The following is a 14,121-nucleotide window of genomic DNA, read 5'->3' as shown; positions in this document are numbered from 1 at the left end:
AATCAACGTCTTGTGTACAGAGATACAAACTCCAATGTGTACCCCATTTTCTGTAACACACATAGGATGGGGTTCTACTTTCACAGAGAAAAAGGCCCAAGTGTGGTGCTTTTTCCTCAAAACTACCATCTGTGGTTTGCCATTCTTTCCTTTGTGTACAGGAAAAAACATTAACCTACCGAATCAGCTGAGCGTAATGATGACTAAGTCATACGCATGGTGGGAACATGATTGTTGAGCACGGTGATAGGAGGGAGGGAGGAGATCGGCTGACCACTGAGCATTTTCCACTGTGGGCAAGTGACAGGGCTTTTGAGTTTTCAGCAGAAATTAACAGCCTGGTCACAATGAACTATTCTATTTTTCAAAGTTGTTATTGAAAGCGGTAACAAATGGAGCAAATAAACATGACGTCTGACCGGCTTCTCCTGGAGCCCACAACTCATCAAGGAACACCATGGAGAGAAAACAAGACCAAATGACAGAAGAGAAGCAGGTTTAGTGTGGTGTCTGAATGCATCTAGCTGTTTTATAGAGTGGACTGCTGACTAGACATCATGGTGTTTATGTGTGTCCCACATCTGTACAGTAGGCCTGTAGGAAACTCTATTTGGTATATTGGGACACTGTACCAAATATATAACACTTTTTGGTAGAGTATAGGAAGTTAATGCCATGCACTTTGGGTAACAAAGAAGGGAAATGAGACAACGGCTGGCTGAGGTTACCACACTTCAGTCCACAATGACTATAGGTTTCCCAGGGACAATGCGAGAAGAGGAAAGGAGAGATGATCCAGATAAAAAGTAAAAAGGCTGACTGAAAGAGTGGCCAGTGTAAGCTGTGCCATTAGGGCTGAACTCACTAACTTACGAGGGTTTTGGATGTTATAGTCAGAGGTCAGTTGTCACCATTGATTTTTGGGGCACACATCATGGTAGATGTGCATTAGACAAGGCTGCCTGCCTCATGGCCACCGGAAGCAAAAGGAAGGAAGAGGGAATGGAAAGGTTAGAACATCCCCTTCAAAGTTGAGGCACCAGAGTATGTGAGAAAGTAATATCCCACTCTCCACTCTACTGTGGAGAGTGTTCTGTCCATTGTCTAGATCTGGGTAGGGGTTTAAGGTTTACCGCCTGTATTGTCCTTGGCTGGTGCCTTAGTTTGAGCGGGACCCCTGGGTCCCCTGGAGGGGGAGACCTGGTGGCACTCAGAGGAAGGACAGCAGATTACCAAGAAGAGACTTGATACCCTATGAACATATACAGGGGGAGGTAATCCCCCTCAGGAACAGTCATAGGGGAGGGGAACAAGGGGAAAATGGGAAGGAGGGAAAAATGGGAGGATACAAGGGATGGGATAACCATTGAGATGTAACAAGAATAAATTAATAAAGTAAAAAAAAAAAAAAAAAAAAAAAAAAGAGAACATCCCCTTCAAAGGAATTACCCAATTGACATGGAAAACTTCCCACTAGCTCCTATTCCTTAGATCTCACTAATTCTCAGTGGTGCCACAGACTTAATGCAAGGACCTTTAGGGAACACTTATTTACCAGAGGACATGTCAAAAACAAAGATATTTTGTGAAAGCGTCTTTTGTTTATTTGTTTTAATTTCAATGACTGTTAGATTGTTTCTATTCAGAATAAACCAGATCAATGTATCTTGAGTCTTTGCCTTGGGAACTCTCCCTAGAAATTAAATTGCTGCCCCCTTTGCCCATCCATCACACTTGGACACTCCAGCTTTAAGAGAGATATACAGAAAATACCTCCAGCTCACATGCTGCCACTACCTTCCATGTCCTGGTCCTGTAACCTGAAAAACAAAAAGAAAAAAGAAAAAAAAGAAAAAATTTCACCCGCATATTTAGTGAATTCTGAGTGTGTCCTCCATGCGTGTTTTCCTTTTCCTTTTTTTTAAGAAGGGAATTTCCCCACTTGAGAGAAACAAGAATTTGTATTCATACTGCTTTGTGAATTCTAAAATGTGTTTTGGGGGGATACAATTCAAACACTAAATCCATTTCATGCATATTAATTGGTTTTTGCATGAAAACAATTCCTGTTCATGAGAGCCCTGGCAAGTTTGGAGTCTGGGGAAGCATTATAAACAGTAATGAGGGAGAAAGGGAAGAAAATGCTGCACCATGCTGTCAGGCGAGAGGGCAGGGGCACAGGCTCCTGCAAAGCTTCTTTTGTCATCAGTAGCAAGAATCAGCTGGTCTCTTGCTTGCTGCTGGCCACTCTTTCCTGTCATGATCATTCCTAAGTGCGTGGTTCTTCAGGTTTGACTTTCAGTTTCCTCCTTTCTCTCATGGCTCTCTCTCTCTGGGATAGGTTCAATAAGTTCAGTGCATTTACTGTAAAAAGCTGCCTCTGTGCTGTTATCTCTCGAATTAATTTTTGCCTATGAAGATTAATGTTCGTTCTCTCTCTCTCTCTCTCCCTCTTTCTCTCTCTCGCTCTCTCACACACACACACACACACACATACACACACACACACACACACACTCACACAGACACACACACTACCTTCAAATGGTTTAAACAAAAAGACAATTGTGTCAAGGCAACTTGACATAAACTAGAGTCACTTTGGAAGAAGAAACATCATTGGATATAAACTAGAGTCACTTTGGAAGAAGAAACATCATTGGATAAAATGCTCCCACCAATTGGCCCATGGGTAACCCTGCGCTCCATTTTCTTGATTAATAATTGATCTTGGGTCCAATGTATTCATGGCTTCAGTTCCTGCCTTGAGTTCCTGGCCTGGCTTCCTTTGATGATGGACTTGAAGCCTCTTTGCACTAAGTTGCTTTTGATCATGGTGTTTTTAATCATAGCAACAGAAACCCAACTAAGACATACTATTAACTCACATATAACACAAAGTAGGTAAGGAAAGGGGGAACACCCAGTGGCAGGACTTCAATTGTTTGATCTCCTGTCTTTCTCAGCCTAGAATTTACGACAGCTTCATTTTTCATCTGGTAGTGAGACAGCCCCACGCCCGCCCCCAGCTTCAAATTTTAGATCTTCGTTTCTTGGTGTCCAGAGGGAGGTAAGAGAATGAGTCCTACCCCTCACTCTTTAGAAACATTATTGGTGTGTGTGTGTGTGTGTGTGTGTGTGTGTGTGTGCGTGTGCGCGTGTGTGCGTGTGTGTCCTGCATGTATGTAGTCTCCTGTGGAAGATGCAAGATGGTGTTAGATCTCTTGGAGCAGAGTTATAGGCAGATTGTAAGCTGCCTGATGTGGGTGCTAGGAACTGAACTCAGGACATCTGGGAAAGTATCAAGCACTTTTAACCTCTGAGCCATTTCTCCGATTCCCTATTCCCTATAATCTATTCTTATAAAAAGGAAAGCAACATGTTTTTCTCTCCAAAACCCACAAAATGCTTTCTGTGGCCTTTTTTTTTTCGTTTAAAATGAGCGAGTCTATCTTTCCAGGACCCTTGCAGGTAGAGGCTCGTTTCTCCTTCCTATCGCTAAAGAACACAGAGTAGTTACAACCAGTTTAAAACAATTGTCCTAAACTCCATAATGTTTCACATGCTGAGGCTATACATTTTTGTTACAACATTGTATACATATAACATACAACGTTACAACATTATTGCTGTAAAATAGAATCTATAAAGAATAAAATATAACTTCAAAATTGACATAACACCTCAATTTTAATATAAAGGAGAAACAAAAGAAGTGTGTGATAAAATGGCATGTTTTAGTCTGTGCGTGTGAAGAACAGTCCCATCAGAGCCTCAAAGTGCAAATAACACTCCATGGACCACCACCAACACCATGACCAGTTAATAGCAGTAGCAGCATCAGCAGCTGGGGCCATGTTAGTAAACAGAATCTCACGCTACAGCCTGGGCTCACTGAATAAGAATCTGCACGTCAACAACATCCCCATCTGACTCGTGTGTGTGCATGAGACCCCATATTAGGCTCTATGAGGTAATCAGAGATTTTTCCTGTCAATATGGCTGTTGCAGGTGTGACTATTGCAGGTGTCTTACACTAGCTACTCACACACAGCAGTGCTATGAGTCTGGGGAGTGACGAACGACTCTTAAAACATGAACCATACAAAACACAAGGTCCCCTCAATTTGCTTCCTAGAGAAATAAAAAGTAAAATGAATAATACAAAGCATACCTTATATCTACATATGTTATCTTATTTTATGTATAACACTAACCTTAGTTTGGGACAGTGAATGTAGACTTTTGGTAAACAAAGCCCAGTCAATGCTCAGGCCTGGTTTGGAAAAGGCTACTAGACATCTCTAAGAAATTTCTACAGTGGCCAAACTCAATTCTCACTCAGATGTCATCTGCTACAGCAGTTACTTGGTGAGGAATGCGTACAGCTGGTTACAGTGATGGTTTCCACAAGTTTGAGGACCTAGTCATTTTGTACCCTGCCCAGTTCCTATCCCCTCACTTAACCCTTCTCAAATTAAGAAGACATGGGAATCCCTCAGGATGATTAGCACCACAGATCGCTGCTCACCTCCAGGGTCCCTAATTCCATCAGTTCAGTGTGAGCCTAAGAACTTGCATTTGTCACAAGTGCCCAGCAACCTTGCTTAAGTGATCTATAGTTCAACAGTCATATACGAAGAATCACGAGCTCAATAACCATTTGTGAATTAACAGAGTATAAATAATCAGCCAATTAAGCACTTTCTGAGGTAGAATATCACTTGCCCTAGAGAAGGCTGCTGCCATTCCTGCTCTCAGGAAGAAACATCCAAGCCAGGGAGAATGAACAACTAACAGTATGTTAAAGTGCCCTGGGGGAAAGCAGCTAATTTATTTAAAGTGAGTGAAGTCAGATATGTGGAAGCAATGGAATAAATTCTATGAGGTGAATTGTCAGCTGGCATGGTCACTACATCATGGTGACCCTATACATGCCAAGATGGACATGACATCATTAAGTGGTATCGTCTTACATGAACACTGCTGTCCTTGTCCTTCATGTGGCTGGCCATTCCTGAAATGTTAGGTAGCATGTATCTGTTGAAAAAGTGAAGAAAATGACTTATAAATCTCTAGGTGCAGACCCTGGGATGGATGATGACACACCAAGGGGCTAGCAAGAGCAATCAGCTCTTTGCCACTCCCAGGCATGAAGGGGAAGAGAATGTAAGAGCTGTTTCCCTGGTAGTTGGGGCTCAGGAGAGAGGACTCCTTTCCCCAAGGCTGCTACAGAATAACTTTGAGAACGGACTAGTAGAAGACAGATTCTCTTGGTCTATATTTGATATTACTGCATATCTCTGTCTTGACTTCTTTCTAAGACAGACAGACATGAAAGTATAGGGCACCCAGTTAAACTCAAACTTTGGATAAACTAGGCAAAACACTTTGAGTATCATTGCAATGTCCAGGCAGACTCTGCTAATGGCAAATGCATTGTTCATCTGCAGTTTCATACTATGTGTCCTGTACTTTTGCTGCTGCTGCTGCTGCTGCTGTTAGATCTGGCAACGGTGTCTGTGTGGGAAATACAACTAGATGTCAGAAAGTGGATATAGTAAAAGTTACCATTCACAAAAACTCACAGGGACAGGAGCAAGGAGGAAACAGGGCATTTTCTATAAGGGAGAGTTTCCAAAACTGCTAATATTGGTATGAAGAGAAAACGTGATAATTTAAGAGAAGTTGAAAGCCTTCTTAGAACCCTGAGAGGTGCTCGAACTTACTCAAATTCTTACTGCAGCCCCACTCGCCCTACCCCCAACTCTTGCTGGAAAACAAAACAAAACAAGAAAACCTCTACTGTTTTATTCTTTGTTTCACATGCAGGGATGGCCAAAAGGTGCTCTGGGGTCTTATTCAAGGCCTCAGTAGCAATGAGTTAAGTGGGAGCCCACTGATTCTTAGAATAGAGGCTTATCCTAATACGATTTCCCCATGAAGAGGAAGCCTCTAACTCTCATGGACCTCCAAACCTCCAAATTACTTTCATAAACACCTGAGATGTCAAATCCACCTGCTTGATAATAAACAGTGGGGAAATAAACAAATGAACAACAAAGAAACCCAAGAAATAAGGAGGCTTGGCACATGTGATGAGGCTCTGTTTCCCAAAGAGAGGGACAAGGAGGCTGATGCAGGAAGCCGTGAGGAAAAGCCTCAGCTGCATCCTGGATCTGTCCTAGAATTGCTGGAAATATGGGATATCTTCTAAGGAAAGTTGCAGGTATCGGGTGGAGCTTTCCCAAGAGAGAAACTCTTCAGGGAACAGGACTAGAGGAACCCAGGGTACCCAAGCCCATTGGGTTTAGATGCTTTGACCACCCGCGGAGCTGAGTCTGGGCCACAGGCTGTGTTTGGAATGAGATTGTTTACTCTACCACTGTGTTTTCCATTATGTAACTTAGCTGATTTTACAAGAGCTTAAAGATAAGGTAAGCCTTGAGTCTGGGAAGGGCTTTGGACTTAAAAACATTTGGGCAGTGCTGGGACTATTGATTGGGAGCTCCTAAAGTTAGAGGAAATATACTTTGTCTTGTAGGATGGGGGTTAGGGAAGATTTGTCGTAGTTGGGTCTGAAATATCCCGCTCAGGCTCATATAGTTGGACAGTTAGTTAATTACAGTACTGGGAGAGCTTGTAAGGCCTCACTGGTGTAGAAGATTCACTGGGAAGGCGATACTAGGAGAGGTATGTAGTCAGTCACTGGTGTGGGTCTGTGGGGATTTAGCTCTGTCTGCCTTCTGGCCTGTTGTCGTTCTATTTCCTAATTCCTGAAGATACTGGGACTACTACCTCATGTGCCTGACACTCTGGATGGAGCTGCACTGGTCTTCTCCATACCTGCCACACTGTGATGGTCCGCATCCTGCTGAATTGTGAGCCCAGATACATGTCTTTCATAACATCATGTCTGCTCCGTACATGGTCAGAGTGACAACAAGGGACAAAGAGTGACAAGGGCCAATGAGAGGAGAAAGGTGAGCAAAGCAGATTACAAAGAACTCAGGATGAATGAAAATCAAACAGAAGCCGTGGAGTTTTAAGTACTGAGAAGACAGTGAGGGTGCAGAGACTCTGTACATTTAGGAAGGAAGCTGACAGTATCCCACAATGCCTTAATAATAATCACACTTTTTATTAAGCAGTTTGACTTCTAGAAATCTAGTCTATAAAACTCTAAAGCTTGTGCAATCAAGATTCATGATAAGCGATTTCATTGAAGTATAATTTTATAACAGACAAAGATTATGTACAAAACAAATGCCCCCAAATAAGGAATTATTTAAATAATGAAGAAGCTATACAATTGAATATTATGTAATCATTAAATTATGTTTATGAAGAGACTATAATGAGCAGAAAAATGTTTCTAAGACAATGTAGTGTTAGGTTTAGAATGACCTGCAAAACTTTATATGCAGTATGATTTCAAATATTTAATCATATATACTCATTGAAAATGCCAGAAAGAAATAAGCAGAAATACTTGGCATTGTTCCCTTTGGGTTATATAGTTGTGATTAATATTTTTTTCTTTCTTCGCTTTCCTCTAAATGGTATTTCCTCTCTATGAAAAGAACATTAAAATGTTTCTTAAACTGAATTGAAATCTCTCCCTTATCCAAGCCCTTGGGTCTCATTGTGCCTTTGTGGAAATGAAGGGGTGAACAAGTAGTGCTTCTTCTCACAGGGGAGTGGAGAAGAACAGAGCTGCTAGCCAGGTCTCTTCTTTCTGTGATGTGTATCCTACTGCCCCAGTCTCTAGAGAAGTAGACCACCTGTGATCCCTTCATTTGTCCTAATGAGTCCCCTGTGTCATGTGACACCCGCTTCAGTTTCCTCATGTGTCAACTGAGTAAAGTATTGAAAAGATGACAGTGACCTCAAGTTCTGTACACATTAAAAAGATTGCCTTCCTGTACGAGTGTGAGCAAAGAGAAAGGGGGGGAGGGAGAAAGAGAGAGAGAGAGACAGACAGACAGACAGACAGACAGACAGAGACAGGGAGACAGAGAGAGAAACAGAGACAGACAGAGAGACAGAAAGAGACAGAGACAGATACAGAGAGACAGAGACAGAGAGAGACAGAGAGACACAGAGAGAGAGAAAGTGAAATGGGAATTTGTGGTATTTACTTGAAAAATTAAAAAAAGATTGGATTAGAAAATAAAAGTGGCTTTGGTGTGCAAAAAAAAAGTATGCAGATGAACTGACTAATTTTTATTACTAACTTGGCACAAGCTAGAGTCATTTGGAAGGGAGACCTCAGCTGAGAAGATGCACAACCAGATTGTCCTATGGCAAGCCTGTGGCACACTTTCTTGATTGATTATTGATGTGCCTATGCCTGTGCCAGAGGGGGTAGTGCCACCTGTAGGTGGGCAGCCCTGGTTGATATAAGAAATTAGGCTGAGCAAGCCGTGATGAGCAAGCTGGCAAGCAACATTCTTCTATGGCCTCTGTATCAGTTACTGCCTCCATGTTCTTGCCTTGATGTCTATTGTGACTTCCTTGATGACAGACCACAAGCTGTAGGATGAAATAAAGCCTCTCCTCAGCAACGTGATGTCGGTCATGGTATCTTACCACAATAATAAGAAACCCTAACTAAGACATCAGGATGAGCAATATTCATATGGAGCCTCCCTCCTTCATCTTCATCCCTTCATCCACTCATGTAATGAAAGCCTAGAGCAGAGATGGCCACTACCTTTGTCCAGTAAATTAGTGACATCACCATGTCACTTATTCTCCAGGCAACCTACTGTCCTCTTTCAACTCCTTATTCTCTGCCTGTTCTTTCGGGCCACCCAGCAGCTTCCTGCTGCACACTGAAGGCCCGAGCTCAGCCGGCTGGTGCTCACGGTGTTACTCTAACAATTACTGTTATGTGATTTCAGCCATGTTAGTAATATTTCTGAGCCTTAACTTCTTCATTTTATAAAGTGAGTCTAACTGTAATTACTTAGGGCTTGAGTGAAATAAGTGATTTATCATACAGAAGGCTTGTAACAGTCTATTACACAGAGGAAAAATCAAAAAGCTTGCCTTTCTGGCATACCTTTACTCTTCTTCCTACCTTCTCTTCCCACTTACTCATTTTTCAAAGAATCTCTTGGCTGCTACTTTCTCCAGGAAGCCAGTACTTCATCTTGTATAGACCTCCAAAAGCTACCCAACCACTCATACATTCAGGACATAAGCTACCTGTGCTTCCCTGGGGTACATGAACATGCATGTATAGAAACATAGTAGTGCATGTACAGAAATTTATTCCTTCCTTTGAAATGTGTGAATTGTGTGTGTATGTCTGTCTGTCTGTCTGTGTTAATTGTCTGTGTGTTAATGTGTATACATGCACATGTCTGTGATTATGGAAATCGAATGGAGGGCCTTGTATATACTACTCAATTGATCTATCAGCATGTTATATCCAAGCCCTTATAATTTATTTTGATTGACTACAACTAATGTCCTTGAGAGCATGAACAACATGTAACAAGGTGATCTGTATCATTGTATAATCTGCTCAGGCATCTTAAATATAAAGACAACAATACTTGATGACGTGAATAGGCTAGTCCATTGCCTTTGTATAGCTGGAGCACACGAAAGGCATGGGTTGTGACTCTGATCATTTTGTTTAGTGATTCAAACAACTGAGAATGTACTGGCTGCTGCCAGACTCTGTCCTGAGGCTCTCTGCTCATGGCTCTGTTACTTCTGAGTCAGAGGGGACAATGGTTTCTGGGTGAGCCCACGTTGCTACTGAGTCATGTAGCCTCTTTGGGTATTTCCTCCTGGAGACCAGAGAATCCCTCTTCCCTTGTTCTTCCTCCTCTTCCCCTTGTTTTCTCCTTCCCTTACCCTTATCAGCAGCTGAGCCTCACATCATTGATGCCCAGTGGCACTTGGGAAGGGAAGGGTGGCCAGAAAGTAGAGACTAATGCACTCCTCTTCCAGCACCGGGCAGCAAGTTTTCAAATCTAATCCAGTGGCTGGGTAGCGCACTGTTTTCCGTGGGAAGCTAGGCCTGCTCACAGTCACCCTTGAGTTACACACACTTTTCCTCTTGGCAGTCATCTCCCCATCGCATGCTTTCTGCTTCTCCAGAGAAAGGATTTTTCTTCTTCTAAAAGTTGAGGCCAACCTTGTCTTTGTACAATGCTGGTCCACCCACCCATCCATTCACTCTTACAGATTTGGGGCCTAAGCACCACTACATTTTTTTTTTCACTTTCTTAGAAGGGCTAGCTAATTAATTGGCATGTAAATGAGGCATCAGAGCTATGGGTTTATCAAGGGCTTTGCGTAGCTCTCAAAGACCTTCTCATCTCATTTTCAAGGTAATTTGCATACTCTCACTCACGGTTACCCTTGTGCTTCTGTTTGAAGAAAACTCTTACGCCCGTGGGTGTTCTGCACGCTGAAGTCCCCTGACCTACATGCCTTGCGCTTTACTTCCCATGAGTGGTGACATTGCCTTGGGCCACAGTAGCATATTTCCATCACAGATGAGGTTCCTGAAAGACTCAGAGAGTATCTTGGGTACTTGTTTGGATCTATCTAGAGCCAGGGTTGTGCAGCCTGTCATATTTAGTGATTCCATGAACAATTTAAAGCAAAAAAAAAAAAAATGGCCTCTTGTTTGTGGAGACAGCATTGCTCCACAGTCACGTTCTCTTGCTTTTGTTATGCTCATTCTATTTGGATGGACTGGACGGAGGGTGTCTGTCCTTCGTTCTCCATCCTCCCTATTCAGATTGCATCAAGCAAGGGCCCCCTCAGGAGAGATGAACCTATTTGACTCTTGATATACGCTTTGACCACATTTTATTTACTGTGGAACAAAGGTGCACCTTGTTCCTCAACTGAGTGAAAGCAATGATCATGTCGTTTTGAGTGCATAGATGACCAGAGTGGTGTCCATTCGTTCCTTCTTTCAGAACGCAAGAGCTAGATGTGTGACATTACATATTCAGACACTGTACAGGACTCAAAGAAAGACTGAGTGTTCGCCGCTAATGACTTGACATTTGCAAATCACACAGACATGGAGTTGGAAATATGAAGGACAGTCCTGGATTCTTTTATGGACTTGACCTAGGCAAGTGTCAAGAGAAGAAACTGGCTTCTGGATATCACTCCCTGCTCTTCTAACTTCAGGGGCTATCGCACATAAGATAAACCTTACTTTCTGTGCCACTAGGAAAACCAAAATTGCTCAGTGAACTATCATAAAATCTTCACCCAATGTGGATTTTATTTCCTGTAGATTCTAAGCTTAAAGAAAACATTAGCATTCACTAATCACGTACCCTTTTAGGCCTGCACCAAAGGGGAAAAAATGCAAACAGGATCAGAATCTTCTCTCTTGCTTGAGTTTGGACCAGTGTTTTCATTGTCTGTGTGCTTCTGCCAGCATCCTCGTCTGACTACGAAGAATGCTGCTGGCATTGCTGAGAAACAGTGTTCTGTTCCCCACTCTGGTGTTTTCTTTCCAAGCGGCTGACATTCAGTCTGCAAGTTCTCACACAGGCACTTTCTTGATTTTTATCAGATGTCACCTGGATATATCCAGGCCACTGCCAGGACTCATATTCCTGTCCTGAATGGTGTTTGAGTGCTTTGTAGACTAAAGCTTCTAAAAATTAAAATTCAAGTTACTCAGTATGTCACCAGCTAGAGCAAGCTTTCTAATGCACAGAAAATCACAGCCATTTTAAGCAGCAGGCCACCTGGCCTACAATGTTTGGAAGACACCCAGTATTCAGCGATGTTAAAAATGCATATGTGGGGGGGGGGGGCGAGTCATATTGTAAACAATGACATGACAGAGAGCCTAACAAGCTACCCTGACCAACGAAAACTAATTGGAACAGCAATTATAAATGTGACACGGCAAACCTGGCCTTTTCCCAGCCACTGTCCCTAGAGAGCAGGAAGGGGAAGGTGGGGCTTCAAGCTTCAATAATAGGAGGCTCTCCATGCCTCAGTGCCAGGAGCATAGCAGTCTAGATGAAGGTAACTCAGGATAAGGGTGATGCCCATCGCAGCTCAGCACAATAACACCAAGGGATTAGTTCTTGGTAGGAATCAAAGCTGTAGTGAGATAAGAGATGTGGTGCTTTTGTGCATAACAGAAGAAAGATGTCAGTGGGGTGGGGGCGGGTGGGGCGGGTGGTTGATTCCAATGGCGGACCAATGTGTTTTATTTCAGGGACACTAAGCCTTTACTACTGGAAGCATAGTCCAGAGACCAGTGGCATCAGCTTTGCCTGGGTGCATGAGAGACAGATTCTGTGGCCTCATCAAGATCTGCAGGCACAGAATCACATCGCAGCCACTTCCCCATTAAAGTCTGAGAAGCGCTGAGGGCAGGGTGGGTTCCCCCTCCCCAATCTCGCCCTCCCCAATCTCGTCTCAATTCGTAAGTACACACACCTAGCATCAGAGAAACCAGAGCTCACAATCCTGAATAAGGTAGGATAAGGTAGGCAGGTAATCAACATTGTGGGCTAATAATTATATGGTATAGTTGGAGAGTTTAAATGGTGGCTGAGCCTTAGTTGCTTTTGTAGGAAGGAATGGTGAATTCAGATTTAACAACTCTGTCTTTCTTGTTTCTCTTCATGTGTGTTTGTGTATGTATTCCTGTTCTGGTATACATGTATGCATATGTAGCATGCATGTGGAGGTGAGAGAGGAACTTCGGGTTTCTGTGTCCTTGTCCTTTTCACTTTTTGTTTCAGACAGGGTCTCTATGGCGTACAGCTTTACCATGTAGGCTGAAAGAGCTGTACTACCACATCTGGTCATTTACAAAGGACAGGGGCTCCAGATTCGGGCCCTGATGCTTGCCAGGCAAGCACTTTACCATTAGAACCACCTCCCCAGCTTTAGCAATTTTTATGGAGTGGGATTTAAAGGGGAAAGGCCTTGTGGTTCAAAGGACAGCATTTGCCAGTGAGAGACTCCAAGCAATGTTCTCTGAAAACCGGGCAGGAGGATATTTGTGAATGTGAATCTCCTCCAGAGTCCTGGCCACTCCTTTTGTGCAGAGTTCACTAAGGGCAAGCCAGCATCATTTCCCAGGTCTCTCCACTTAAGCTGCTCTGCCGAGCTGAAGCAAATCCTTTCAACCCCCACACAAACCCAACTGAGGTGCTTGCACACTCACTAAGAGATTATGTAATGTTCTAATTGAGAAAATGAATAATATAGCCTTCATTTCCATATCTAATTGTCTTAGTTGGGGTTTCTATTGCTCCTGCAACAAAACATCATGACCAAAAAGCAAGCTGGAGAGGAAAGGGCTTACTTGGCTTACACTTCCATGTTGATGTTCATGGAAGGAAGTCAGGACAAGGCACTCAAACAAGGCAGGAAGCTGGAGGTAGGAGCTGATGCAGAGGCCATGGAAGGGTGTTGCTCACTGGCTTGCTCAGCCTGCTTTGTTTACTGAGTGGCCTGGACTAACTACCAGTCCAGGAGTGGCACCACCCACAATGGGCTGGTCCCTCCCCTATCAATCACTAATTTTAAAAAGTGCCTTACAGCCAGACCTATGAAGGCATGTTTTCAATTACAGTTCCCTCCTTTCACATAACTCTAGTTTGTGTGTCAAGTTAACATAAGACTAGCCACTAGACTCTACTATACTTTGCCCTATCAAATTTTAATTCTTAAAAAATTTCAATGTGAAATACTAATTTGATTTCATATTATACAACGAAACAAGAACCACAGTCAGAAGTACACTAATATAATCAAGTGTTCCTTGGAAGAAGGTGGGGGAATTTTAGGACCAAGTTGAGAGAGGGTGTCTTTTATTCCTGGCCTTCAGTGAGTTCAGGGCTATGTCTTTAAAGTAGATGCTTCATGCAGATCATAACAGAGGACTGTTAAAAATGCAATTGTGTAATCTTTTGTATGCATACAGCAGCCATAGCACAGACATAATTTTATCATGGGAAAACAAGCTAAAGGAGCAATATTTATCTATCACATTTTCTCTTAACATGGAGTTAAAGTGAAGAAGTATTGAAAGGATCCAAGGGCTTACTAGCTTGCTTTCTATACTAAAAGACAGAAGAGCAGTAACGGGAAAAGTGG

The sequence above is a fragment of the Acomys minous genome, assembly GCF_964271855.1.
Source record: "Acomys minous genome assembly, chromosome: 6".
Taxonomy (NCBI): Eukaryota; Metazoa; Chordata; class Mammalia; order Rodentia; family Muridae; genus Acomys; species Acomys minous.
The sequence above is the reverse complement of the archived record's forward strand: the minus strand, read 5'-3'. Positions refer to the sequence as shown.